Here is a 27824-nt window from a genome sequence, read left to right as displayed (position 1 = left end):
GCTGACCGCCACGGATTGATTCAGATTTTTAAACTGTTTAATATGGGTACAATTGTATTTTATTGTAGAGCTGCGCGCTGCTTGCTCCCTCCCTCTCACAAACTGACAACGGAGGCATGCACGACTAGCCACGATCTGAATCAAAACATGAGCATGTGTTAGTTAGAGGACGGATCACCGGTGCTTAATGCTTATTCCCCAGCGAAGATTCCGGTCAATCCGGAGTTGAATGGTTAGTAATGAACACTGTTGCTCAACATAACTCTGAGAAGTTGGTTAGTCTATGTTAAAAGCTGTCACGTTTCCATTACAGATTCGCGCAAAACTTTTGTGTTTTTTTTCTAAATATCGATAAACAACTATTGCGAAATGACGGCGTTTCCATTAACCGATGTTATGCGACTAAAACGTCATTCTTTTCCTCTCGCGATCAGTCCTTCCAAAAATCATGGCAACGGATGTTGGTAGGTTTATATATATATATCACAGCCACCAGACTAGACATTATATTATTATTATCTCCAGGTTCAGGTTGGTGTGTGTTGGTTTTTGTCCACCTCAATCCCCATGTTTGTGTGTGTGTGTGTCAGTGTGTGTCTGAGTCTGTGTGTGTGTGTGAGAGTCTTTTTGAATGTTTGAGTGTGTGAGCCTGTGTTTGAGTGTGTCAGTAAGTTTGTGAGTTTGAGTGTGTGTGTGTGTGTGTGTGTGTGTGTGTAGCAATAGCAATGTCTTTAAAGGGATAGTTCACCCAAAAATGCAAATTCTATCATCGTTTACTCACCCTCAAGTTGTTCCAAACCTGTATGAGTTTCTTTGTTCTGCCGAACACAAAGGAAGATATTTGGAAGAATGTTTGTAACCAAACAGATCTCGGTCCCCATTGACTACCATAGTATGTATTTTTTCCTACTATGGAAGTCAATGGGGACCGAGTTCTGTTTGATTCTGTCATTCTTCCAAATATCTCCAAATATAACCAAATTATCCCTTTAAGGTATCTGATACTAAGTGTTGGCAATGGAAATGTGTACTTGTCACTAAAAATATATGATATATTTATGATATATATATATATATATATATATTTATGATATATATATATATATATAAAATATATATATTTTACTTAATATATATTATACATATATATATTTACTTGCTGCATTTGATCAACTTTTATATTAAAATATCAATCTCAATGACAAGACTATTAATTACAATGACTGAAACTAAAAAAAACTTATTTTTAATATTAAATGTAATGTATTAAAGTAAAAAAAATCATCAAGACAAATATTACAGTACAAGCAGGCACATTTAGCACTAGTCTGTGCATCAATGCAATACTGGGATTCAGCCAATTGCAGACAACAGAGAAATTATGACAATAAAGTACCCGCAGCAACAAAATGGGTTGCATTTTCAGTTTGAAATTACCTGAGGCTTGTTGACTGAGCCAAGTACTTTAAACATGGACAGAAAAACAATGTTTTACTGGCTTAGCAAAACAACCTTTTCAACCAGCGCACTGGGCAGAGATATTATTGTGTGGGCTAGATCAGTGATGCGATAACACAACCACGGAGTTAAATGAGATCAGCTATAGAGTTGAGCCAAGTTTTGAATACCTCTGTCATGCTGAGACAAAGTTGAAAAAAAAAAGATCGGGTTTAAGATTATTTATAGAATGCCTTAAGCTATTTCTCATCTTAGATTACAGAATGCAAAATCTAGCTAAATACCTCTTGACAAACCACTGTTTGCACCGCATTTTTACTATGAGCAACGTATCTGCAATACAAAATGCATAAAAACAAATTTTTCATGTCAAGAGTGATTTTTATTGATTAGTCAAAACACTGAGTTTAGGGAAGGATAATGTTATAATTGCAACATAAATAAAATGTTACAGTATATATAATGATTTTGTTTAGATTCCACCATGTTTTAGGCTTATGCATCAAGTATTTACATAACATCTCACTTGGGAAATAAAGCCATTTTATTTATTAAAGATAACCGTTTAAGTAGAGACGTTCTGGTAGCTGTGTAGTTTGCATGCATATGGTTAATGCTGTGATAATGTTACATGTCATTATGTTATCTATTTTTTATTCTGCCAAAACTTTTTGAAAGCTTCTTTACATCACAAAAAAAAAATTATTAATCAAACTTTTTTTTTTTTTTTTACTGGATGGCCTGTGTTAAGTCTGGAAAATAAGTCAACTAAACCACATGTTCTGAGACTCTAATGCAGGGTATTGGATGCCAAAAGAGGTAAAAAGATTGGATGCAAACAGTTCAGCCATGCAACAAGTGAAAATACAGCAGACGTGAGACTTCAAGCTCTCCAGGCATTTACTGTAGGATTACGTATATGAATGTCAGTAGGCGTATTCATTCAGGCATAGCACGATTTGGGCAGCGGCACTACAGTGGTTTTCAGAAGAAAATTCCTGTGAAAGTCACCTGATCTTCACTGGTTTTGAGAACATGAAATAAGACACAGTAAGGATTGGCCTGTAATTGTACACTATTCACAATTTCAAGATCTGCATATAAATCTGCATGCCAATGAATTTTTGTCATCTTAAATCTGGATGTTCTTGAGACATTCTTGGTTATGACTTTGTCCTTATATTAAATGAATACTGCCTCACATCATAACCTGTCAATTCAGTGCTCTCAACAGACCGTCACCATGCTAGAAATGTACTGATTTGAGTGACACAGGTGGGCTTTTATTTCCTCTCTGTAACTAGGCAACAGCAGCTTATAGAAAGTTCTAAGTTATGTTCTTGAAAGAGTCATTACTAGTGGGTTTTGACAAAAATCTATTTTTTTTAATGATTATGGTAGTTTCATGGTTTATCCCTGACTTCCATATGATTCAGAATGCATGAAACAGTTGCAGAACCACTGCATTTTTTATAACTATTCAAAACAGATGCTACATGAAACATGAGCAGTTTTATATTAAAAAAAAAAAAATGTCTGACTTTAACTTTGTGAAATTATGCTGCATAAGACATAACTACACTAAACAAAAGCATCAGACAGGCTGAATGAGAATGCACAATCACTCTCTGACAGCAGGTGGAGCTTATGGAACAGTAGTGACAGAACAATATTTAGGATTTTCATCGCACATCAAGGACGGTGAGCTTGCTTTGCCTGCTACAGTATTTTCTGCTCTTTGCGTTGCGACCTCTGCGTGGTATGAGATGTATTCTTCATTATTCTTTTTACATTATTTTTTCAGTGTTTTCCATACATTGATTTATTTGTGGCGGCCCGCCACAATATCAACACAGCCCGCCACAAATAGATATTCCAAAATGTGTTGATTTTGTTGAATAAACATGAGCTCTGCACATTACAAAGTCAAAACGCAGTGCAGGTGTTTTTATATGAATGCATCTTTGAAGGGCGCCAACTGTCTTTAGAAAAGTTTAAATGTTATTAGGGCCCGAGCCAATGGGCGTAGGGCCCTCTTGTTCCGCTAAGGATTATTCTTCTGGGGGTTTTTGGGGGCCTTAACATACTCAAAGACTCTTGAAAATTGGCACACACATTGGAACCTGCGGCCATCAGGACTCCGCAGAGACTGGGACCTGGGCGTGGCACAGGGGCTCTACAGCGCCCCCTGGAACACCCTTCAGAAATCCTGAACCATAGCTCACACATACTTGCATGTATTTATATGAAACTCAGTACACTTATAGATCTCATTGAGCCGAATAACTTTCACGCTCTATGTCATAGGCTCTGCCCAACAGGAAGTCAGCTATTCACGAACGGTTTGCCCGTGGCGAGGCGTTGAAATTAGGGCAAAAAATTTTAAACAGGAAGTGCCTAATAACATCCACATACATTCCCTGATTTTGCTCAAACTTCATCGGTTTGTTCATTGTAATATGCTGCTCGCATATATGTAATATGCTGCTCGCATATATGTAACTATAAGGTGTCAAAGTTACAGCGCCACAAACTGGAAGCAGGAAGTGTGTCATTTTCAAAATAATTTTAATTCAGCGTCTTATTTTTACTTGATTTGTAAAACTTGTTAAAACTGTTGTGGGTATATTGATATCTAATATAGTGTTGCCATGGCAATGTGTCAAACTTGAATATTCTGTTATGGTGATTTTGAGGCAGACAACAAGCTCAGATTTACATTAAACTCAGAACACATATCAGTATTAATGATAGCTAGACAATGGCAAAAGCTTTTAAAAGGGCATGAAGGAGGCACTCTATAGCGCCACCTTTTGTCAAAAGTGGGGGGGTTAGTTTTAGCTACAGACACCAAACTTGGTACATAAATTGTTCCTATCAACATTCTAATTCACAGTCATAAGCTACGACCAACAGGAAGTCAGCTATTTTGATTTGAATATGTATTTTCCCAAAGCTGTGAATTAATGCATACTCCTCACAGGGGAAGTACACTATACACACCAAACTTTGTCTACATGATGCAAAAACATTGAGGAACTTAAATTGCGAATGGATTTTGGATGGCTTGAACGGTTTTGCCGTGGTGATTTTTTGTTAAAAACATTAAAAAGGGAAACATTAAATGTCTTGTATTTTTAAATTGCAGCTTCCAAACATTTCGAAACCATTTTTCATTTAGAGAACATGTGATTCTGAGGAAATATCCATAGTTTCACGACTTTACAACACTGTATGATTAAAAGAAAACTAAAAAAAACTGTCAGACATCTGATCTCACTCTGAGGCATTCTCTCTGTGTGAGGGAAGGGAGGGGGAGGGGGTGGGGTGCTTGAGGGCCTGCCTGACAGAGAGAGAGAGAGAGAGAGAGAGATAACATCTCTTTAATCACCTGAAGAAAAAAAAAAACAGTAAATGTGTGTTGTTGACTTTTTTCAACATTACAGCTTAAGAAATCTCCTAGGCCTGATCCTTTTTTTGTCAGTTTTAGGGACGAAAAAAAAAACCTAGTACAATTTGTAGGGCTCAGACAACATGATTTTATATAATTAGGTTAAGAATTATGTTAATTGCAACATAAAGATTTTAAAAATACATACACGTTGACTTGTATATATTTTTTTATTCTGATAATAATTTTAAACTTATTTTGTACTGACCTATGACAGACATTCTGTGACATTTATCTGAATTTACACAATCTTGCTGATGTAACAGTAAAACAGTTCAGCTCACAGATAAAGACTAAGCTGTAATGCAGGCAAAAATATTTTTACAAATGCCTATAGATCAATAAAATCGTTAAAAATGCTTTTTCACAGAGTGCATAATAATAAGGCATGTTGATATTCTGATGACATTTTTTTCCAAGCACATTTTACCAATTTCAAATCACATCAATCTTAATAAATACTATAGATTTGGTATTTCATGATTTATGAGAGATCTACAGTATGTAATTGTCCTCGAAGGCTGGAAGTGAAAAACTCATTATATTCTGGAGTGCTGAATTATTAGGCATGTCGTCTTGTCATGCATTGGTCATAGAGCTCATTGTAGCGATGCTTCAGGTGTTGAAATCGATTTGTTATACATTATACAGGTTCACTGTTTGCAGAGTGTATACAGTATGTGTGTGTGGTGCAGACGCATCAGCGAGAGCGTGTTATTGTAATGCAAAAACACATTAAAATAATGTGCAAGCATGAATCTCTCCGCTTGCATGCACATTTCATTTGCTTTGTCACAAAACCAGACACGCATGCTCAGATACATGCTGCTTTCGCTCTGAGAGCATGCGCGCACTTAAAACGCGTTTCCTCTGCTCAAACTGTGTCCTGTGCACTCACAACTCTCTCTATGCTCATGCGCTAGATATTCTCATTCTTTTCACACCTTTCTATTTCTAACCTTTTCAGTTCACATATTTTACCGTTTGCAGTGTGAATGCGCTGATCCATTAACATGGGCTCTGAAAAAAAAATGCATTACAGATAGAGCTTGTGAACCTGGCATTGCATAGGGATATGCACAGTCTGTCCTGTTCTCGCGCTCCATTTAGTAACGCTTCATTCGGACTGGTTCAGAGAGCTACACCAAACGTGCAGTGTGTAATACCAATCATGGCCACCACCAGATGGAGCTATATAGAAACGTGTATAGAGCATTTAAATCATTTATAAAAAATATTATAAAATTATTAATAAAATATTTATGACTTTAAATGCATATTTCTCACCGTTCACCTTTTTACTAATCCACTCGCTGGCGGTGAGCCCGGGTGCGAGGGCCCGTTCATCGCTGCTTGCAGCTTTAATTTTCATTTGATCTTTCCTATAATGCCTGATAAAGCAATGTTTACTAGCAGAGCGCTGCTTTGTTTACAGCCATTACCAGGGAAACCCCTATTTCTGCTGCTCCTAAAGCACCTCCTGCTGGCAGAGAATGAATGTGCACTTTCAATAATCCCATTTGCTGTTTTATTTATAGCCTATATTCACCCCGGTAAAAGTGCTGCTATGCAGCTATGTGAAAATTACTATCACTGCAACCAGGTTTATCATAAAGAGTGGTCAAATATCAATGCTGAAGTCGTAAATCTATCTAATGACCAAGGGCGTAGCTGGGGTTAGCGGGGCCCTGGTGCAGGTTGTACCAGTGGGCCCTGTTTGAAATTGATTCATTTGTACTGTATGTTCATTCTATTTATTTATTTGTGCCATTTACACAATATTTAAGTTTTTTTCTTTTTCATGTTTGTAGATGTCCAGGTACAAAAACCATATAATTAAATGTAAAATAGCACTGAATAGTCTTCAATATAAAATAAAATATACAGTAAAAACATTTCTCACATTATCAAAGTTTATATGCTATAGTTTAGAAATTGGTAATAAAATGACAAAAACTCAAGAGTTAAACTGTCAGAACAAATTAATCTTGATAATGTCAGATAACTTTGATAGAAAGATGTGTAATGGATAGGGGTGTAACGGTACGCAAAAATCACGGTTCGGTACATACCTCGGTTTTAAAGTCATGGTTCTATTTTGCCGTCAATACTGTTGACGGTGTCCTTTATCAGTAGGCTTTATATTTATGCTCAACATGAAGTATAGATATTGTTGTCGTGAAGACAAGATCCTGGTCTGTCGGCGCCTCAGCGGCCTCCCTCTATTTCACCTACAGTAGCAGCAGCGCGCCAGCGCCGCGTCAGGCACGATTCTGGTGTGTAAAGACACAGAAAACGCGAAGCAACTGACACGCAGCAGAAACGCCACACTCACGCCACGCAGCCAGTGTGTCACCGGCCTTAGAATCAGCTGCAGGGCGGGATTTGCGCTGAACGCGGAGACTTCCGCCACTTAATATGTTCGTTTGGAAACACGAAAATGTATAATGTTCCGCGCACAAAATATTGCATTCGGTCATTCGGTACACACGTGCACCGTACCGAGAGCCCTGTACCAAAACGGTCCGGTACGAATACACGTACCGTTACACCCCTAGTAATGGATTACAATCAACCAAAACTTCAGACAACTGCTAGTATGACAATATTTACACAACCATCAGTACTTTGTTGACCAATTACAAAGCAATGCTTATTTTTGTTCAGACTGTGGTGTGAAAAGGTTGCATTAGCAATTCAAGAAAAAAAACACAAACAAAACATGGTCAGGTCAAAGTGTCTAAATAAATTGTGTTCACTAATTTATTTATTTTTAATCAATTTCACTAGTAGTCTACAGTATAAAGAATGTTGGGGTATAATACGTCACAGCTCGCTTTATTTAGCTATAATCACTTACATAAGTGAACTATAGTGTTCTGCACCAACTAGTAAAACAATATAAACAATTATACCTGGTGTCTGAATAATTTTTGGTTTGACTGTGGATAAATTCTTGTTAAAATAAAGTAATTAAATCAAGAGCAGTAAGTGATTTTGTTGTCTTTCATTTTATTAAATTAACATTAAAGACACCAACAGCAGAGCTAGTAAATTAAACGTGGTCACTTTAAGATACAATGCATGCATTATAATGATACACATACGATTTCTCTCTCAACTGCTTACTTTCACTTAAGACATAACCAACAGTTTTTCCTATTACACTTTTCAAGAAGGGTATTATGACATAAGTTGTATCATGCATTTGTCTGTACAAAAGCAATTAGAGGCAAATTCGGTGTTTAAGCGCTTTGAGACACATCTCTGCATGAGCCCTAAACACCAGAACACCGCAGGTGCTGAACTGGACTCTTTCACATCTTTTTCTCTTTTTGTTTAAACTGCAATTTGTATTTGTTCATCAGGTGCAGGAGGACGCAAACTTCCTGAAGGAGATCTCATCAGTTCGGTGTTGCTGTCCGTAAGACGCGGCTCTCTGTGTGCGCACCAGACACAGTGTGCGAGTAGCATAATCAGTCGAGCTTTCCTGCGTCTTGTGTTTGAATGCTTTAAACTCATTTAAATGTTTAAATTGACAAGGTTTAAAAACACATGAAAATGATAATCTTTCAACTGTCTTGAGCGATTTTTATGCTGGCCTCAGCCAGTCGGTTGAGATCGCCGGGGGCCCCCCCTCGGACCCTATAATCGTCACCACCTTCACCCCACTAGTGACGGCCCTGCTAATGACACACAGTTTGTCAAGATCAAGTAAGAGTGTGATGTTGTAATGTGCTGTGAATGTGAAAGAACGCCCATTGTCATTACTCACTAAAAAAAAATGCTACCGTTTAAGTAATTCAGCAACATAAACCTCAAGGTCACTTCCTTCCTTTTTTTGATGACGACCAGTATGCAAGGCCTTTTCTGGTTAAAATAAAACCCACCAAATGTTCTGTAATAGATTTACCATGAAAGCTATTCTTAAAGAAACAGATCCTCACCGAGTGCCAGAAGAAAACAACAGGCTTGACCAGCTTCTATCTTAAGCTGCCGTCCAGGGAACTCTACACACCTGAAAAGACAACAGAGATTGTCATTAGTGATGCCATTTGTTTTATGCAAGACATCTCTATCAATGTTTTAATTATATAAATGAAACCAGAAAGAGACCAAACATTTTATTGAAAGGGTGGGTTAATGGTTTTTTTTTAAAAAAGGAGTCTGGTGTCTTCTGGGTGGGTGCTGTTGTTTCCAAGCAACAGAAAGCTTGACTCATCCCCTCATTGTTCTTATGCGGTTTAACCGATACAAAAAATAAAACCACAGAACATACAGCTCTGGCTGCTTTTGTATGTACATCTGCCATCAGTTCTTCATCAGCCCTTTGATGTTTACTGAACCTGGCTCAATGAACACCTCAAATACAGAAGCTATGAAATTCAATATATTGAAGGAATATTTCACTCAAAAGTAAAAACTTGCTTTACTTACCATCAGGCCATCCAAGATGTAGATAATGTTTCTTCATCTTAAAAGATTTGGAGAAATTTAGCATTACATCACTTGCTCAGTTTCAGAAGTGTGAGAAGTTCAAACAGCTGATAAAAACAATCACAATAAGTTATCCACATGCCTCCAGGCCAACATTTAACATCCTTCTATCCATAATATTTATTTCTCTTTTGAAAAAGTAGTCTTGTCTGAATCAGGAAAAAATGTGCACTTTTACAAGTGAAAACAGTCCTCACAAGATGTTAATTGATGGACTGGAGTTGTGTGTATTATTGTGATGCTTTTATCAGCTGTTTGGACTCTCATTCTGATGGCACCCACTGAGCAAGTGATGTAATTCTAAATTTCTCAAAATCTATTCCAATGAAGAAACAAACTACTCTACATCTTGGATTGTCTAAAGTAAGTCAGTTTTCAAAATCAAATCCCCATCCTTTAAGACTGATTTGATTTTAAAATAGGAACACTGCTGTCAGTTTTTATGAGGCCTCACATTTGCATGTCATTGACCATAATCTGCATTTTTTCATGCATGCTTCAAGGAGAAGCTTCATGTCTGCAAGATTTTCACACTTCCACAACATATTACACATGTTCTAAGTGGTTCTTCTGCACATGAATTGACAGCAGGATGGTCAGCCGCTTGGATACTGTATGCCAACTCCCTCTTTCACTGAAAATGATATGCGTTAGTGAAATTGGCCAACAGATAGCACAGACGTGCATGTTTGTTTGGGGGGTGCTATCTGGCATGGGAACACACGGTTGTGAGTATTATCTCTTGGCTTGCATCAGTGGCTCTAATTTCCATCTGGTCTGAATTAGTGGAAAATGAGGGAGGAAGAAGATCTGGACTCCTCAACCACAGTCATGAAAGTACACAGACCAAAGGACTTCATCTTTTTAAGGAACTGTAATGGGCATGGATAAACTCTTTCAATATTGGTAAAAAAAAATAATAATAATATATATATATTGACTGAATCTAGCAAATTTCAGATACAGTACATCCTAGGGTTTTTCATAACCAAAACCGCTTCAGGCAGCATCCTTGGCAATCTCAAACAAAGACAAAAACAATGACTCTTTCAGTTCATGACACTTGAGAGCTATTTAAACGTGGTCACCGTGATTTTGCCAAGCAAGACATGTTCCTGGATCAACATCTTTTGTTGATCCTGGATTAAACATTCCTATTCAAAAATATAGACCTAACCCAATCCCTAACTCCTAAACCTTACCCTACCGATAATTTATTCCTAAAATCAGAGTGAAATGATAAGTGAATAACAAGGGTGTAAGGCATCTAACCCTGACTGAAAAAACTGAAATTTCTTGAAAATGTATCCCTCAATTCTGATTGGTTGATGTGTATGTTGTTCAGGAACATGTTGTACTTGGTGAAATCACGTTCACCACTTAAACATATTTTGTATTTGTAATATATTTTTATATATTTGACACTATTTAAGTGTCAAACCTCACACGTTCTGAAGGATGGCATTGTAGCATGACATCCATCAGATATCTGTCCTCGATGGCTGTATTTACACTACAGATCTGGATTCCCAAATCGGATTTATCTGACAACCTGCTTACACCTTCTTTTAAAAGTGACTGATATCGGAATCATATCTTTGCATTGGACAGTGGTTTTAAAAGACCAAACTCCACACACACCAATAATGAAGCATACTTTGTATAGAAAAGTAGATCAGTCCAGAATTTGAATGCAAATATTTACTAATTTATTGGCAGACTGTGTGCTAAATTAGCAGGTCTGGGTTCTAATCTGACCTTGTACAGTTTTGTGTTCATCATTGATTGTATATCAAGAGCAGGGACATGTTTGTGTGCATTTTTTTTGTAATTTCACCAGAACTAATAGAGTCTGCACAACAGTTAGCAACAGATGGAAGCTCTCGTCTGTTTAACACAAACGAACGAAATTAACACTCGGTGTCACTTGCCATTAACAGGGCAATATCCGATCTGTCCGGTTACATGGGAGGCGCAAATGCACGTAACCAATCCATATCAGATTTATTTCCACATATGAATTAGGTTTGAAACCGATCAGAGAATATTGGAATCCTTGTGCTTTTGTTCCTTCTTAAACGTTCATGGGGTCATTTACGATCTGTTCCACATGGGAGGAAAACATCTAGAGAAATCCAAGACGCAATTAAAACAAACTAAACTCATAATGTGTCAACATCCATAAACAAGCATGTTTGCAAACTTCAGCAGACTCTTCAAGTGAAGAGCTCACAAGAGGAACTGCCATTTATGATTTCACGTAACGTTACCGCAGTAAGTTAAAGATAACAGAGGTCCTAAAAAACGCTCCGAAAGCGGGGTCAAGTTGGTTTTGTTTTCGATATTCGTGACACATTCAGCGGTAAACGCCAATAACTCCAAAACGAATTGCCCTAAAAGAAACTGAGCAGTGTGACCGCCAAAAGGGCAAAGTTGATCATGTTCCACATCCTTCTTTTACTATATTTTCCCTCGATATAATAAGCACGGCCCCGTACTAGCCGTCGCAATGTGCAGAAAGCCGGGAGAGAACGCTCTCAGCAGAGCCTTCAGTTAGGGACCGTGGGGAAAGTGCAAACTTTCTTCGTTTTTTGCTATAGCTCAGTAGGCGGTGTTTTTGTAATAGTTTTTTAGTTAAAGGGCATATAGACATGATAACAGTGTCAATCAATAGTGGGGAACCGTGGACGTTTTTCACAACCTCTTTTTTGCCCCTACTGGTAGAAAAGGGAATTGCATGTCCAAATTTAACCTTCTTTTTGTAATAACTTTCTACAGCAGTGAGACAGAGACATGAAACTCCTGTCAATCAATAGAGGAAGAGTGTGGAAATTTTTCACAACCTTTCTTTTTACCCCAAGTGGCTGATTAGGGAACTGCATGTCTAAAATTAACCTTCTTTTTGTAATAACTTTCTACAGCAGTGAGACAGAGACATGAAACTAGTGTCAATCAATAGAGGGGGACAGTGGACATTTTTCACAACCTTTCTTTTTACCCCTACTGGTAGAAAAGGGAATTGGATGTCCAAATTTAACCTTCTTTTTGTAATATCTTTCTACAGCAGGGAGACAGAGACATGAAACCACTGTCAATCAATACAGGGAGAGAGTGGACATTTTTCACAACCTTTCATTTTACCCCAAGTGGCTGATTAGGGAACTGCATGTCCAAAATTACCCTTCTTTTTGTAATAATTTTCTACAGCAGTGAGACAGAGACATGAAACCAGTGTCAATCAATAGTGAGGGACAGTGGACATTTTTCACAACCTTTCCTTTTACCCCTACTGGTAGAAAAGGGAATTCCATGTCCAAAATTAACCTTATTTTTGTAATACCGTTCTACAGTAGGGACACAGAGACATGAAACCAGTTCAAATCAATAAAGGGAGAGAGTGGACATTTGCACAACCTTTCTTTTTACCCCAAGTGGCTGATAAGGTATTTGCATGTCCAAAATTAACCTTCTTTTTGTAATAACTTTCTACAGCAGTGAGACTAATACATGAAACCAGTGTCAATAAATAAAGAGGGACAGTGGATATTTTTAACAACCTTTAATTTTACCCCTAGTGGCTGATTAGGGAATTGCATGTCCAAAATTAACTGCCTTTTTGTAATAACTTTCTTAAGCAGGGAGACAGAGACATGAAACCAGTGCCAATCAGTAGAGAGAGAGAGTGGAAATTTCACTTCATTTAATTTTACCCCAAGTGGCTGATTAGGGAATTGCATGTCCAAAATATCCTTTTTGTAATAACTTTCTACAGCAGGGAGACAAAGACATGAATCCAGAGTCAAATCAGTAGAGAGTGAGAGTGGACATTTTTCACAACCTTTTTACCCCTACTGGTAGAAAAGGGAATTGAGTGTCCAAAATTAACCTTATTTTTGTAATAACGTTCTCCAGCAGGGACACAGAGACATGAAACCAGTTCAAATCAATAGAGGGAGGGAGTGGACCTTTTTCACAACCTTTCTTTTTACCCCTACTGGTAGAAAAGGGAATTGCATGTCCAAAATTAACCTTCTTTTTGTAATAACGTTCTACAGCAGGGACACAGAAACATGAAACCACTTCAAATCAATAGAGGGAGAGAGTGGACATTTTTTACAACCTTTCTTTTTACCCCTACTGGTAGAAAAGGGAATTGCATGTCCAAATGTAACCACCTTTTTGTAATAACTTTCTGCAGCAGGGAGACAGAGACATGAAACCAGTGTCAATCAATAGAGGGGGACAGTGGACATTTTTCACAACCTTTAATTTTACCCCAAGTGGCTGATTAGGGAACTGCATGTCCAAAATTAACCTTCTTTCTGTAATAACTTTCTACAGCAGTGAGACAGAGACATGAAACCAGTGTCAATCAATAGAGGGGGACAGTGGACATTTTTCACAACCTTTCTTTTTACCCCTACTGGTAGAAAAGGGAATTGCATGTCCAAAAATAACCTTTTTGTAATAACTTTCTACAGCAGTGAGACAGAGACATGAAACCAGTGTCAATCAATAGAGGGGGACAGTGGACATTTTTCACAACCTTTAATTTTACCCCAAGTGGCTGATTAGGGAACTGCATGTCCAAAATTAACCTTCTTTCTGTAATAACTTTCTACAGCAGTGAGGCAGAGACATGAAACCAGTGTCAATCAATAGAGGGGGACAGTGGACATTTTTCACAACCTTTCTTTTTACCCCTACTGGTAGAAAAGGGAATTGCATGTCCAAAAATAACTTTCTTTATGTAATAACTTTCTACAGTGGTGAGACAGAGACATGAAACCAGTGTCAATCAATAGAGGGGGACAGTGGACCTTTTTCACAACCTTTCTTTTTACCCCTACTGGTAGAAAAGGGAATTGCGTGTCCAAAATTAACTTTCTTTTTGTAATAACTTTCTACAGCAGTGAGACAGAGACATGAAACTAGTTTCAATCAATAGAGGGGGACAGTGGACATTTTTCATAACCTTTCTTTTTACCCCTACTGGTAGAAAAGGGAATTGCATGTCCAAAAATAACCTTCTTTTTGTAATAACTTTCTACAGCAGTGAGACAGAGACATGAAACCAGTGTCAATCAATAGAGGGGGAAAGTGGACAATTTTCACAACCTTTCTTTTTACCCCTACTGGTAGAACCCCTACTGGTAGAAAAGGGAATTGCATGTCCAAATGTAACCTTCTTTTTGTAATAATTTTCTGCAGCAGGGAGACAGAGACATGAAACCAGTGTCAATCAATAGAGGGGGACAGTGGACATTTTTCACAACCTTTCTTTTTACCCCTACTGGTAGAAAAGGGAATTGCATGTCCAAAAATAACCTTCTTTTTGTAATAACTTTCTACAGCAGTGAGACAGAGACATGAAACCAGTGTCAATCAATAGAGGGGGACAGTGGACATTTTTCACAACCTTTAATTTTACCCCAAGTGGCTGATTAGGGAACTGCATGTCCAAAATTAACCTTCTTTCTGTAATAACTTTCTACAGCAGTGAGACAGAGACATGAAACCAGTGTCAATCAATAGAGGGGGACAGTGGACCTTTTTCACAACCTTTCTTTTTACCCCTACTGGTAGAAAAGGTAATTGCGTGTCCAAAATTAACTATCTTTTTGTAATAACTTTCTACAGCAGTGAGACAGAGACATGAAACCAGTTTCAATCAATAGAGGGGGACAGTGGACATTTTTCATAACCTTTCTTTTTACCCCTACTGGTAGAAAAGGGAATTGCATGTCCAAAAATAACCTTCTTTTTGTAATAACTTTCTACAGCAGTGAGACAGAGACATGAAACCAGTGTCAATCAATAGAGGGGGAAAGTGGACAATTTTCACAACCTTTCTTTTTACCCCTACTGGTAGAACCCCTACTGGTAGAAAAGGGAATTGCATGTCCAAATGTAACCTTTTTGTAATAATTTTCTGCAGCAGGGAGACAGAGACATGAAACCAGTGTCAATCAATAGAGGGGGACAGTGGACATTTTTCACAACCTTTAATTTTACCCCAAGTGGCTGATTAGGGAACTGCATGTCCAAAATTAACCTTCTTTCTGTAATAACTTTCTACAGCAGTGAGACAGAGACATGAAACCAGTGTCAATCAATAGAGGGGGACAGTGGACATTTTTCACAACCTTTCTTTTTACCCCTACTGGTAGAAAAGGGAATTGCATGTCCAAAAATAACTTTCTTTATGTAATAACTTTCTACAGTAGTGAGACAGAGACATGAAACCAGTGTCAATCAATAGAGGGGGACAGTGGACCTTTTTCACAACCTTTCTTTTTACCCCTACTGGTAGAAAAGGGAATTGCGTGTCCAAAATTAACTATCTTTTTGTAATAACTTTCTACAGCAGTGAGACAGAGACATGAAACCAGTTTCAATCAATAGAGGGGGACAGTGGACATTTTTCATAACCTTTAATTTTACCCCAAGTGGCTGATTAGGGAACTGCATGTCCAAAATTAACCTTCTTTCTGTAATAACTTTCTACAGCAGTGAGACAGAGACATGAAACCAGTGTCAATCAATAGAGGGGGACAGTGGACATTTTTCACAACCTTTCTTTTTACCCCTACTGGTAGAAAAGGGGATTGCATGTCCAAAAATAACCTTCTGTATGTAATAACTTTCTACAGTAGTGAGACAGAGACATGAAACCAGTGTCAATCAATAGAGGGGGACAGTGGACATTTTTCACAACCTTTCTTTTTACCCCTACTGGTAGAAAAGGGAATTGCGTGTCCAAAATTAACTTTCTTTTTGTAATAACTTTCTACAGCAGTGAGACAGAGACATGAAACCAGTTTCAATCAATAGAGGGGGACAGTGGACATTTTTCATAACCTTTCTTTTTACCCCTACTGGTAGGAAAGGGAATTGCATGTCCAAAATTAACCTTCTTTTTGTAATATCTTTTTTTAAGCAGGGAGACAGAGACATGAAACCAGTGTCAATCTATAGAGAGGGACAGTGGACATTTTTCACAACCTTCCATTTTACCCCTACTGGTAGGAAAGGGAATTGCATGTCCAAAATTAACCTTCTTTTTGTAATAACTTTCTTAAGCAGGGAGACAGAGACATGAAACCAGTGTCAATCTATAGAGAGGGGGACAGTGGACATTTTTCACAACCTTTCTTTTTATCCCTACTGGTATAAAAGGGAATTGTATGTCCAAAATTAACATTTTTCTGTGTAATAACTTTCTACAGCAGGGACACAGAGACATGAAACCACTGTCAATCTATATAGAGAGAGAATGGATATTTTTTCGTATGACTCGTGCGTTATATTCTGAGGCTTCACAATGGAGTTCAGATGTCCTGAAGAATTATTTTTGTAGTAACTTTCTACAGCAGGAAGATAGAGACATGAAACCAGTGTCAATCAATAGAGGAAGAGAGTGGACATTTTTCACAACCTTTCATTTTAACCTTTTAGTGGCTGATTAGAGAATTGCATGTTCAAAATAAAAATAAAAATTATTTGCTTGTGTTCATGTGAAGAAAGAAAGTCATAAAAAATCTGGGATGACAGAGGTCAGTAAATGGTGATAGAATTTTCATTTATGGGTGAACTATCCCTTTGAAGATGTCAGGGCGTGGTAGAAACGGAGTAGTGGAAAGAACAGGGTCTGGGTCCAAGTGCAGGGAAGAAATTACTTTTTTATAAATGAGAACTAAAAGGCCAACAAGGCAAAACAAAACAGAAACAAATCACGGAGACAAGAGCAGACGCAGCCAAGATGCAAAAACAAGAGTATCCAGGAACACTTACAAATCACAATTTACATTACACAATTAATACAGCCTGACAGAGTGGTGTGAGAGTGGAGAATATATACTCATTGACAATGGGCACCAGGTGTGTGTGTGTAAGTGTGTGAGTGGATGAAACAGCTGTGCAGAGTGAAGGTAATGAGTCCGGGAGCAATTGAGAAACACAGGTGGAGCAACTAAACAATAATGAGGTAACAAGATGGGTGGGGTCAAAAAAAAGACAGGAGAGAGCACATGGCACCAAACAAACACAACACTCACAGAAGACAGTGACAGAAAGACACAAGACTGTGACAGAAGAGCAAGATGTGATGGAGAGGCTAGAAATATATTCCAAACAGAAAACAAGAATGTGTTCAATTAATGAGGAGAGTCTTAGAATTAATACATACAACATTTTTAAAGTCCACTTTATTTGTGTTGTCTATTCAGCGTCACTGTCTAAAAGGACAATTAATCTTTACAATTTTTATTTTGGGCATTTATACAGTAGTTTTTTCCTAGCAAATATTGATAAATTGTTATTTGTGAGTAATTAGATTAATGAGAAAAAAATCCCACAAAAATATTATTAGCATTTAAATTCTCATCACAGATTTTATTTGCACTATTTTGTGCATTCAGTTTATCATAGCTAATGGCTCTATCAAAACAGAACAAATAAGGAATAAACTTTTTTTGTGGGGGAAACGCAACTTTGCTACCTCAATATGCTCCCTCAGATTTGATGGTGAACTTTTGAAGCCAGACATTTACCTGACAAAAGTAATAATTAAAGTAGAAATGTGTGTGTTTGATGCATGAAAACAATGATTATTAGTTCCCCCGTCAGGCACACACGTTTGACTTTCTGTTTACCATATTTAATGTGCATAAGATAAAATAAAAATATAATGTACTTTTCAAGATTAAATAAAATTGTAAGGAGTAAAAAGCACTGTTTTTTTCCACAGAAATGTAAACAAGTAAAAGTACAAGTAGTCAGTTTAAATTGTATTTGAGTAAAGTACAAATCCCCCAAAATAATCCTTAAGTACAGTAATCAAGTAAAATGACTCAAGTATTTTACACCGCTGTTAATATGTGCTTACTACTAATAAATGGCTAATATTCTATAAATATGCATACTTATAAGCAACTGGTTAATATACCCTGAAATATAGTGTTACTAATTATTTTAATTAATTACATGTATTTAATTTGCATGAATGAATAGTTATTTTATTTTATTGTGGTTTGGTTACTACATATTACTAATAAAGTGTTTTCACTTGAAACATGGTGATGGTAGTTCTTAAGATCTTAAACTTTTAAAGAACCTTATATTTTGTAGTTTCACACTGAAGCTAGGTTGTAGAAAAAGGTGCACATGGGAGAAGATTCAGAAGGTATTTATTCCACATGACATAGGAAAAGGGTATCCACAGATAGCAGTCATGAGGTCAAAAACATTACCCGACAAAGTCAAACTAAAAGGACAAGAACGTAACTAGACAGAACAAATGAAATAATTAGCAACACCACAGGTGAACTTATGTAATCAAAATGTGAGACAAAATATAGGTCAAATGACAAAGTATGAAAGACAGACCAAGTCCAAACTAACAAATTGTGATAAGTAGAGTTAAGAGTTCATTATGCTTACAAAAACATAAAGGATAGACATAAACCATACACTGTTGACACAATGACAGGAGTTTTGTGTAAATATACAAATTATATGCCAGGTACATGTGGATGGGATAAACTCCACAAATTCCAAGTATTTGTTATTATTATACTTCACCATCATGTTGCTTTACTTCACTACATATAGCACAATCCTTGTCAACAATGTATGGTTTTATGTCTATGCAATTACAAATAAAGGTACCTGAAAAAAAAATGTTATGAGACAACATTAAAATACATCTTTCTGATTTAGTGGATAGAACATGCTATCCACTTATAAAGAACACTGTTATATGTACCTATTTTATATTTATGATGGTATTTAGATTTATTTAGATGGTAGAGTCAGAATTTGGCATAAACAGAATGAGAACATGGATCCATCATGCCTTGTTACCACTGTGCAGGCTGGTGGTGTTGGTGTAATGGTGTGATGGTGTGGGGGATGTTTTCTTGGCACACTTTAGGCCCCTTAGTGCCAATTGGGCATCGTTTAAATGCCACGACCTACCTGAACATTGTTTCTGACCATGTCCATCCCTTTATGACCACCATGTACCCATCCTCTGCTGGTTACTATAATGCACCATGTCACAAAGCTCGAATCATTTCAAATTGGTTTCTTGAACATGACAATGAGTTCACTGTACTAAAATGGCCCCAAAGTCACCAGATCTCAACCCAATAGAGCATCTTTGGGATGTGGTGGAACAGGAGCTTCGTGCCCTGTATGTGCATCCCACAAATCTCTAAGATGCTATCCTGTCAATATGGGCCAACATTTCTAAAGAATGCTTTCAGCACCTTATTGAATCAATGCAACATAGAATTAAGGCAGTTCTGAAGGCAAAAGGGGGTCAAACACAGTATTAGTATGGTGTTCCTAATAATCCTTCAGGTTAGTGTATGTCTGTCTGTCTATCTGTTTGTCGATACACTGGTCGGTCTGTCTGTCTGTCTGACCAAATGGTTAAAATAAATTTTGATTTGTGATATTGTATTTTCAGTATTTAACCCCAAGCAGCATTGCTCCCTGTGTGGAAAAGAGTGTCCAGTTGGAAGCATGGCTCCTTCATTGAGAAATTAGTAATTAGTGAAGTGACATGACATTCAGCCAAGTATGGTGACCCATACTCAGAATTTGTGCTCTGCATTTAACCCATCCAAAGTGCATTTAACACACACCATGAACACACACCGGAGCAGTGGGCAGCCATTTATGCTGCAGCGCCCGAGGAGCAGCTGGGACTAGGCCACAACTTCCCCATGAAGATGAGGTATTATACAATCTGTAGAGCTGAAATGTTAAATTATTTCAACTAAATAGATAATTATTATGCCGATAATTAGTATGCAGTTAATACAGAAATGACTTTACATCAAATATTAAGTAGTATTTTGTATTAGGCCAATACAGATCAAAAGGTTTTATTATTTTTACTATTTGTTCAATTGTCTATATTTCAATTTGATGATTTTAAGCTGAAATTACAATTAATATCTTAATAATGGAGTAATAAAAGAATGAATTACAGTTTATTTTTAACTTAATATGTTGTCACACTGTCTGGTCTCTGTTTCCCTGAGTCTCCACTAGTGGTCTCACTTCCCCATAGGCACCTCACCACAGGCACTACAATTCCCACAAAGCCTTGTCCCTTCATCACAGTAATTGCACTCCTGTTAATTGCACTCAGGTGTCTTCACTTGATAGTCATTACCCTGCCTATATTAACCGGTCTGTTTCTGTTTGTTTTCATGGAGTCCTTTCTTTCCGTCACCCAGTTTCAAGTTCTATTCCTATTCCTGTTCCTGTTCCTATTCCTGTTTGTTTGTTTGTATGGATTTTTGGTTTTGACCCCTGCTTTTTGGATTCTGAATTTGGATTACCCATTAAACTCACAGTGCGTTTGGATCTCTCGTGTCCTGTGTTTCCCTGGGTTCCCGAACATAACATATGTTCAATATAATTAAAAATTAAGTTTACTTGTGACAATTTTTATTTCCACTAGATTCAGTGCAGCAACTGTAAAAAATGGTACCACTCTGTCTGTCTCGGAATGAATTAAAAAGAGGTACAAAAATGGAAGACGAGAAAGTGATTGTGTGTTTTCTATAAGTAAAAAGTACTTTACAAGTGTAGGTGTTAAAATATATCATTTACTCTTGAATGTTTTTTTGTTGTTGTTTTTGTTTTGATCAGCTCCTTATAAATGTTAAAATCAGTAAATTTTAAAATCAGTATAAATTTTTGATCAGTGTATAAATACCAGTTCAGTCAAAAAGGCTATTGTACTGTTGGCTGTTGTCATTTTAAATTAGTTTACAGTATTAACAGGATCATTCTGCATTACATAAATTTCGTAATTGTCAGGATGTAAATAAGGTACAATTTGTAAATGCAACTACCTTGTGCAACAGTAAGGATTAAATGTGAGGTTGTGTAAGTTGATCACTGTCCGCCTCTATTAACTGACACTGCTTTTACATCTCCCTGGTGGAAAATGCCATTACTAAATTAAAGTACAAAATGCTTCAAGCTGCAATGACGAGCCCAAGTCACTAGTGCAACCACCATCCTCTAGTGTCATTGGGAAAGAGGTGTGCATGCATTGATATTAACCGTTTGGCAGTATGGTTTTAAGGGTTACAGCAATGAAATGGTTAAACACCATGCACACAGACAACAAAATATAAACCTTTAATAATGGTTTACAATAAGGTTTAAAGGAACACTCCCCTTTTTTTGGAAATATGCTCATTCTCCAACTCCCCCAGAGTTAATAAGTTGAGTTTTACTGCAGTGATATCACTGCGACTGCTGCGCTCATGTTATGGCTGCACCATTCCTTGATTATTACACCGGAATGAGTATAGTTTTTAATCATATCGGCCAAGAAAATCACAACTTTACATTTTCCACCGGTCTTAGTACACAATATAACTACAAAAGAGGAAGGTTTTAAATAGGAAAAATATCCATACTCTTTGGTCATTTCTGAATGCCATGCTGCTGGTCTCAAAACCTGAGATCGGCTGAATGGATTCAAAAATGGTATAAACTGGGAGTTTGAGAATGAGCCCATTTCCAAAAAAGTGGAATGTTCCTTTAATATGTTTACAGTGCATGTTAACTTGAACAATATGTTTTATAGTATTAATTCTATAATTACATACTAAAAATACATTATTAACTTTCAGTTGTGTATCTGTTAACATCAGTTAATGTACCGTGGATCAACATGAACAAAAATAAATCAAGTAACATTAAAACATTAAAAGATTGATAAATGCTCCAAAAATATATATTGTTCATATTCAGTTAATGTATAGTAATGCATTAAATAGTGTTAACAAATTAGACCTATTTTTAAAATACTACCAAAACTTGTAATTATGTAAAAACATTATTTAAATTATTTTAATGATCTAGTAGTGCAGTAATAATACTATACTTACAGTACATACTAACATAATTGATGTATTTGTTGGTCATTGTATCTTCTTGAATTTAGCAGGACCTTGCTCACCTTTCTTATCCTATCCATCTAGTGAACAACTACAGTATCACAGCCTTCATCTGTCAACTAAAATGTCTGATATGAATATGAGCAGCACAGAATTGGTGCCAAGTAATGTCCCACAACCAAATAACAATTGAAAAATGCATTTAAGTATTCAAACATTAGATATTTACCAAGATCCTTGTGTTATTTATTTAAACCCCCCCATAAAATGTAAAATATCAGTAAACTTAAAACTGTATCATAATTATAATTTTTTGGGTACTTTCCAATGGCTGGTGGCTGCCCCGAACCGTAACCTCTAAATTTCATGTTATAAAATAATTTTTAAATGTTAAATAATTTTTTATTTTAAAAACAAATTTTGGATTTTTTTTTTTAAATAGTGATGTTCGAACATATATATATGTGTGTGTGTGTGTGTGTGTGTGTGTGTGTGTGTGTGTGTGTGTGTGTGTTTATCTTTTATATTTTATTTGTAAATTTGCAAATGTTTTGCTGTATTGGCCGAGATTGATTTTAACTACACCCCTACATTTATGAACAGGAAATATTCCCAAAAGTTTGAGGCACATGATTTCAAAATCTTAAAATCTGTGTGTAACTTTAATGTTACTGCCAAACACTTTTCTCCAATTAAGCTCTTTTTTGGTTTTTATTCAATAGATTTTAGCTTTTATATATGTTAGACTTTAAATATTGTAAAATGTTAATAGTTATTGATATTGATTTACTTCTAAAAACATTTTAATAAAATAGAAAAAAGAGTAATGTATGTATAATATATATATATATATATATATATATATATATATATACACACACACACACACATACACAAATGCGATTTTCCAGATAATAAATAAATAAATACAAATAATGTTGTGTTGCAAAAAAAAAAAAAAAAAAAACTACTAAAAGTTAATGAATAAAACTAAATAAAAATTTCTGTCGTAGTGTTAAAGTATGTTTTGATCAACCGGTATGTTGAAACAAAACTGTTGAAGAAAAGTCATTTTTCTTTCCTACCAGTAGGGGTAAAAAGAAAGGTTGTGAAAAATGTCCACTGTCCCCCTCTATAGATTGACACTGGTTTCATGTCTCTGTCTCCCTGCTGTAGAAAGTTATTACAAAAAGGAGGTTAATTTTGGACATGCAATTTCCTTTCCTAGCAGTAGGGGTAAAAAGAAAGGTTGTGAAAAATGTCCACTGTCCCCCTCTATAGATTGACACTGGTTTCATGTCTCTGTCTCCCTGCTGTAGAAAGTTATTACAAAAAGGAGGTTAATTTTGGACATGCAATTTCCTTTCCTAGCAGTAGGGGTAAAAAGAAAAGTTGTGAAAAATGTCCACTGTCCCCCTCTATTGATTGACACTGGTTTCATGTCTCTGTCTCCCTGCTGTAGAAAGTTATTACAAAAAGGAGGTTAATTTTGGACATGCAATTCCCTTTTCTACCAGTAGGGGTAAAAAGAAAGGTTGTGAAAAATGTCCACTGTCCCCCTCTATTGATTGACACTGGTTTCATGTCTCTGTCTCACTTCTGTAGAATGTTATTACAAAAAGGAGGTTAATTTTGGACATGCAATTCCCTTTTCTACCAGTAGGGGTAAAAAGAAAGGTTGTGAAAAATGTCCACTCTCTCCCTCTATTGATTGAAACTGGTTTCATGTCTCTGTCTCACTGCTGCAGAAAGTTATTACAAAAAGAAGGTTAATTTTGGACATGCAATTCCCTAATCAGCCACTTGGGGTAAAATGAAAGGATGTGAAAAATATCCACTCTCTCCTTCTATTGATTGACACTGGTTTAATGTGTCTATCTTCCTGCTGTAGAAAGTTATTGCAAAAAGGGGGTTAATTTTGGACATGCAATTCCCTTTCCTAGCAGTAGGGATAAAAAGAAAGGTTGTGAAAAATGTTCACTGTCCCCCTCTATAGATTGACACTGGTTTCATGTATCTGTCTCACTGCCGTAGAAAGTTATTACAAAAAGAAGGTTAATTTTGGACATGCAATTCACTAATCAGCCACTTGGGGTAAAATGAAAGGATGTGAAAAATGTCCACTCTCTCCCTCTATTGAGTGATACTGGTTTCATCTCTATATCTATAAAGGTTATTTTTGGACATGAAATTCCCTATTCAGCCACTTGGGGTAAAGAAAGAAAATTGTGAAAAATATCCACTCTCTCCCTCTATTGATTGACACTGGTTTCATGTCTCTATCTTCCTGTTGTAGAAAGTTATTACAAAAAGAAGGTTAATTTTGGACATGCAATTCCCTTTTCTACCAGTAGTGGTAAAAAGAAAGGTTGTTAAAAATGTCCACTGTCCCCCACTATTGATTGACACTGGTTTCATGTCTATTTGCCCTTTAACTAAAAAGCTATTACAAAAACACCTACTGAGCTATAGCAAAAAACGAAGAAAGTTTGCACTTTCCCCACGGTCCCTAACTGAAGGCTCTGCTGAGAGCGTTCTCTCCCGGCTTTCTGCACATTGCGACGGCTTGTAGGGGCCGTGCTTATTATATCGAGGGAAAATCAAGTAAAAGATGGATGTGAAACATGATCAACTTTGCCCTTTTGGCGGTCACACTGCTCAGATTTTTTTAGGGCAATTCGTTTTGGAGTTATTGGCGTTTACCGCTGAATGTGTCACGAATATCGAAAACAAACCCAACTTGACCCCGCTCCGGATCATCTGGTCTTGTTGGTGTCTAACGGTTATGACAAACTAATCGCTCTCCGAGACAGTCAAAATTTTTGACTCAGGAGTTAAACAGAGTGTAATTAGTTTGCCTTCGGTTTAGCGTTAAGTTTACAAGCTGAAGTTTAAAGAGACTTCCTACTATCAAGCTAACTGGCTAAAAACACACGTTATGTCATCTTAAAAAGAACCGAGATATGTTAAAAACCAAGGTTATTGATGAGAAGAAACGCTGTCGTTTGTCATCCTCTTCAGATAGTTTTACGTTTTACGTTGTTTATCATAGTCACCAAAACACAGTCATGAGTTGAACAATAAAACAAACACAGAGTTCAAAGAAAGAACGACAAACAGCGGCAAACTTTAAGAAACTATAACGTTACTCACGGCAACAAACTTTCAGCAGACGACTGGAGGAAGCCAAGGAACAAAACAAGCCGTAGGGTCCTACGCAACAACGCAGAACAGAACAAGAAGTGTGGAGGAATTAAACCGAAAACGCGTTCTTTCTCTCAACCGTGGCGCTGCTGGGGGAATGTGGCAGTGGCACGAGAACTGTTTGAAGACGTCATCTGCGCGGCACGCCTTCCCCCTGAGAGAGGGGATGTTATTGTAATCATTATATATACTTATGTATTTTGTTGCATATTTCAGGCAATATTGGTGCGTCTTCGATGGCGGTAAAGTTAGTTTGACGTTTGACATTCATTAAACATTCGTTATTTTTTCGTCAATTAAACTTTTTGTGGATGTTATGTTTTGAGCCCAAACTAACTCAGATAGTCATAAATACAGGTGCTGGTCATATAATTAGAATATCATCAAAAAGTTGATTTATTTCACTATTTCCATTCAAAAATATAAACTTGTATATTATGTTCATTCATTACACACAGACTGGTATTTCAAGTGTTTTTTTTCTTTTACTGTTGATGATTATAACTGACAACTAAGGAAAATCCCAAATTCAGTATCTCAGAAAAGTAGAATATAACTTAAGACCAATACAAAGGATTTTTAGAAATCTTGGCCAACTAAAAAGTATGAAAATGAAAAGTATGAGCATGTACAGCACTCAATACTTATTTGGGGCTCCTTTTGCCTGAATTACTGCATCAATGCGGCGTGGCATGGAGTCGATCAGTCTGTGGCACTGCTCAGGTGTTATGAGAGCCCAGGTTGCTCTGATAGTGGCCTTCAGCTGTTCTGCATTCTTGGGTCTGGCATATCGCATCTTCCTCTTCACAATACCCCATAGATTTTCAATGGGGTTAAGGTCAGGCGAGTTTGCTGGCCAATTAAGAACAGGGATACCATCCTTAAACCAGGTACTGGTAGCTTTGGCACTGTGTGCAGGTGCCAAGTCCTGTTGGAAAATGAAATCTGCATCTCCATAAAGTTATTCAGCAGCAGGAAGCATGAAGTGCTCTAAAACTTCCTGGTATACAGCTGTGTTGACCTTGGACCTCAGAAAAAACAGTGGACCAACACCAGCAGATGACATGGCACCCCAAACCATCACTGACTGTGGAAACTTTACACTGGACCTCAAGCAACGTGGATTGTGTGCCTCTCCTCTCTTCCTCCAGACTCTGGGACCCTGATGTCCAAAGGAAATGCAATATTTACTTTCATCAGAGAACATAACTTTGTACCACTCAGCAACAGTCCAGTCCTTTTTGAAGCGAGATGTCTGTTGTTCATATAAATCCATAAAACCAACTGTAGAATATTCAGAATATTATTCCCTATAATGCACAAGGCTTAGTTTTTTCGATTGTGCCTGTAATGTTTTTATATACAATCCATATTTTTCATATGTTTATTATACTGTACCCACTTAAATTAATTAATCTCTGATGCCGTTTGAGATAAAGGTATCAAACCAACTGTAAAATATTCTGAATATTATTCTCTATGATGCACAAGGCTTTGTTTTTCATATTATACCTTTATTGTTTTTATATACAGTACTGAATCCATATTTTTTAATGTTTTATATACTGTACCCACTTAAATTGATGAAACTCTGACACTATTTGAGATAAAGTTATCAAACCAACTGTAAAATATTCAGAATATTATTCCCTATGATGCACAAGGTGTGTTTTTTTTAGATTATGCCTTTATTATTTTTGTATACAGTACTGAATCCATATTTTTTCATATGTATATTATACTGTACCCACTTAAATTAATTAAACTCTGATACGTTTGAGATAAAGATATCAAACCAAATATAAAATATTCTGAATATTATGATGCACAAGGCTTGATTTTTCAGATTATGCCTTTATTATTTTAATATACAGTAATGAATCCATCTTTTTCATGTTTATTACACTGTATCCACTTAAATTAATTAAACTGACACTATTTGAGATAAAGGTATCAAACCAACCAGCATTGTTAATCCTTATATAATATAATATATATATAAAGGATTAACAATGCAGATTAATTTTCACAGCCTTCTTTGATCATATTTACCAAGGAAATCGATATTTTTGACCACGGCTGTAAATCTTAATATATAGTTATAAGTCTGAATAAATAAATGCAAATCTGAATATATAGTTATAAATCTGAATATATAGAATTAATATGAATATATAGATATAAATCTGAATGTATAGAATTAATATGAATATATAAATGCAAATCTGAATATATAGTTATAAATCTGAATATATAGAATTAATCTGAATATATAAATG

At 36.5% G+C, this 27824-nt stretch overlaps 1 protein-coding gene across 1 annotated transcript in view; it reads right to left on the bottom strand.

The window, feature by feature from the left end:
• Nucleotides 1-25696, bottom strand: part of LOC132102797 (neurocalcin-delta A) — a 73687-nt gene extending 47991 nt beyond the window's left edge. Inside the window, exons 1-2 of the mRNA XM_059507446.1 lie at nucleotides 25495-25696; nucleotides 8857-8927 (exon numbers count right to left, since the gene is read on the bottom strand). The gene's annotated coding sequence lies outside the window, so the exon portion shown is untranslated. The remainder of the gene's footprint in view (nucleotides 1-8856; nucleotides 8928-25494) is intronic.
• Nucleotides 25697-27824: the final 2128 nt, after the last annotated feature.

The sequence above is a fragment of the Carassius carassius genome, chromosome 24, assembly GCF_963082965.1.
Source record: "Carassius carassius chromosome 24, fCarCar2.1, whole genome shotgun sequence".
In the NCBI taxonomy this organism is placed as follows: Eukaryota; Metazoa; Chordata; class Actinopteri; order Cypriniformes; family Cyprinidae; genus Carassius; species Carassius carassius.
Note: the sequence above shows the minus strand (reverse complement) of the source record. Positions and strands in the feature narration are given on the sequence as shown.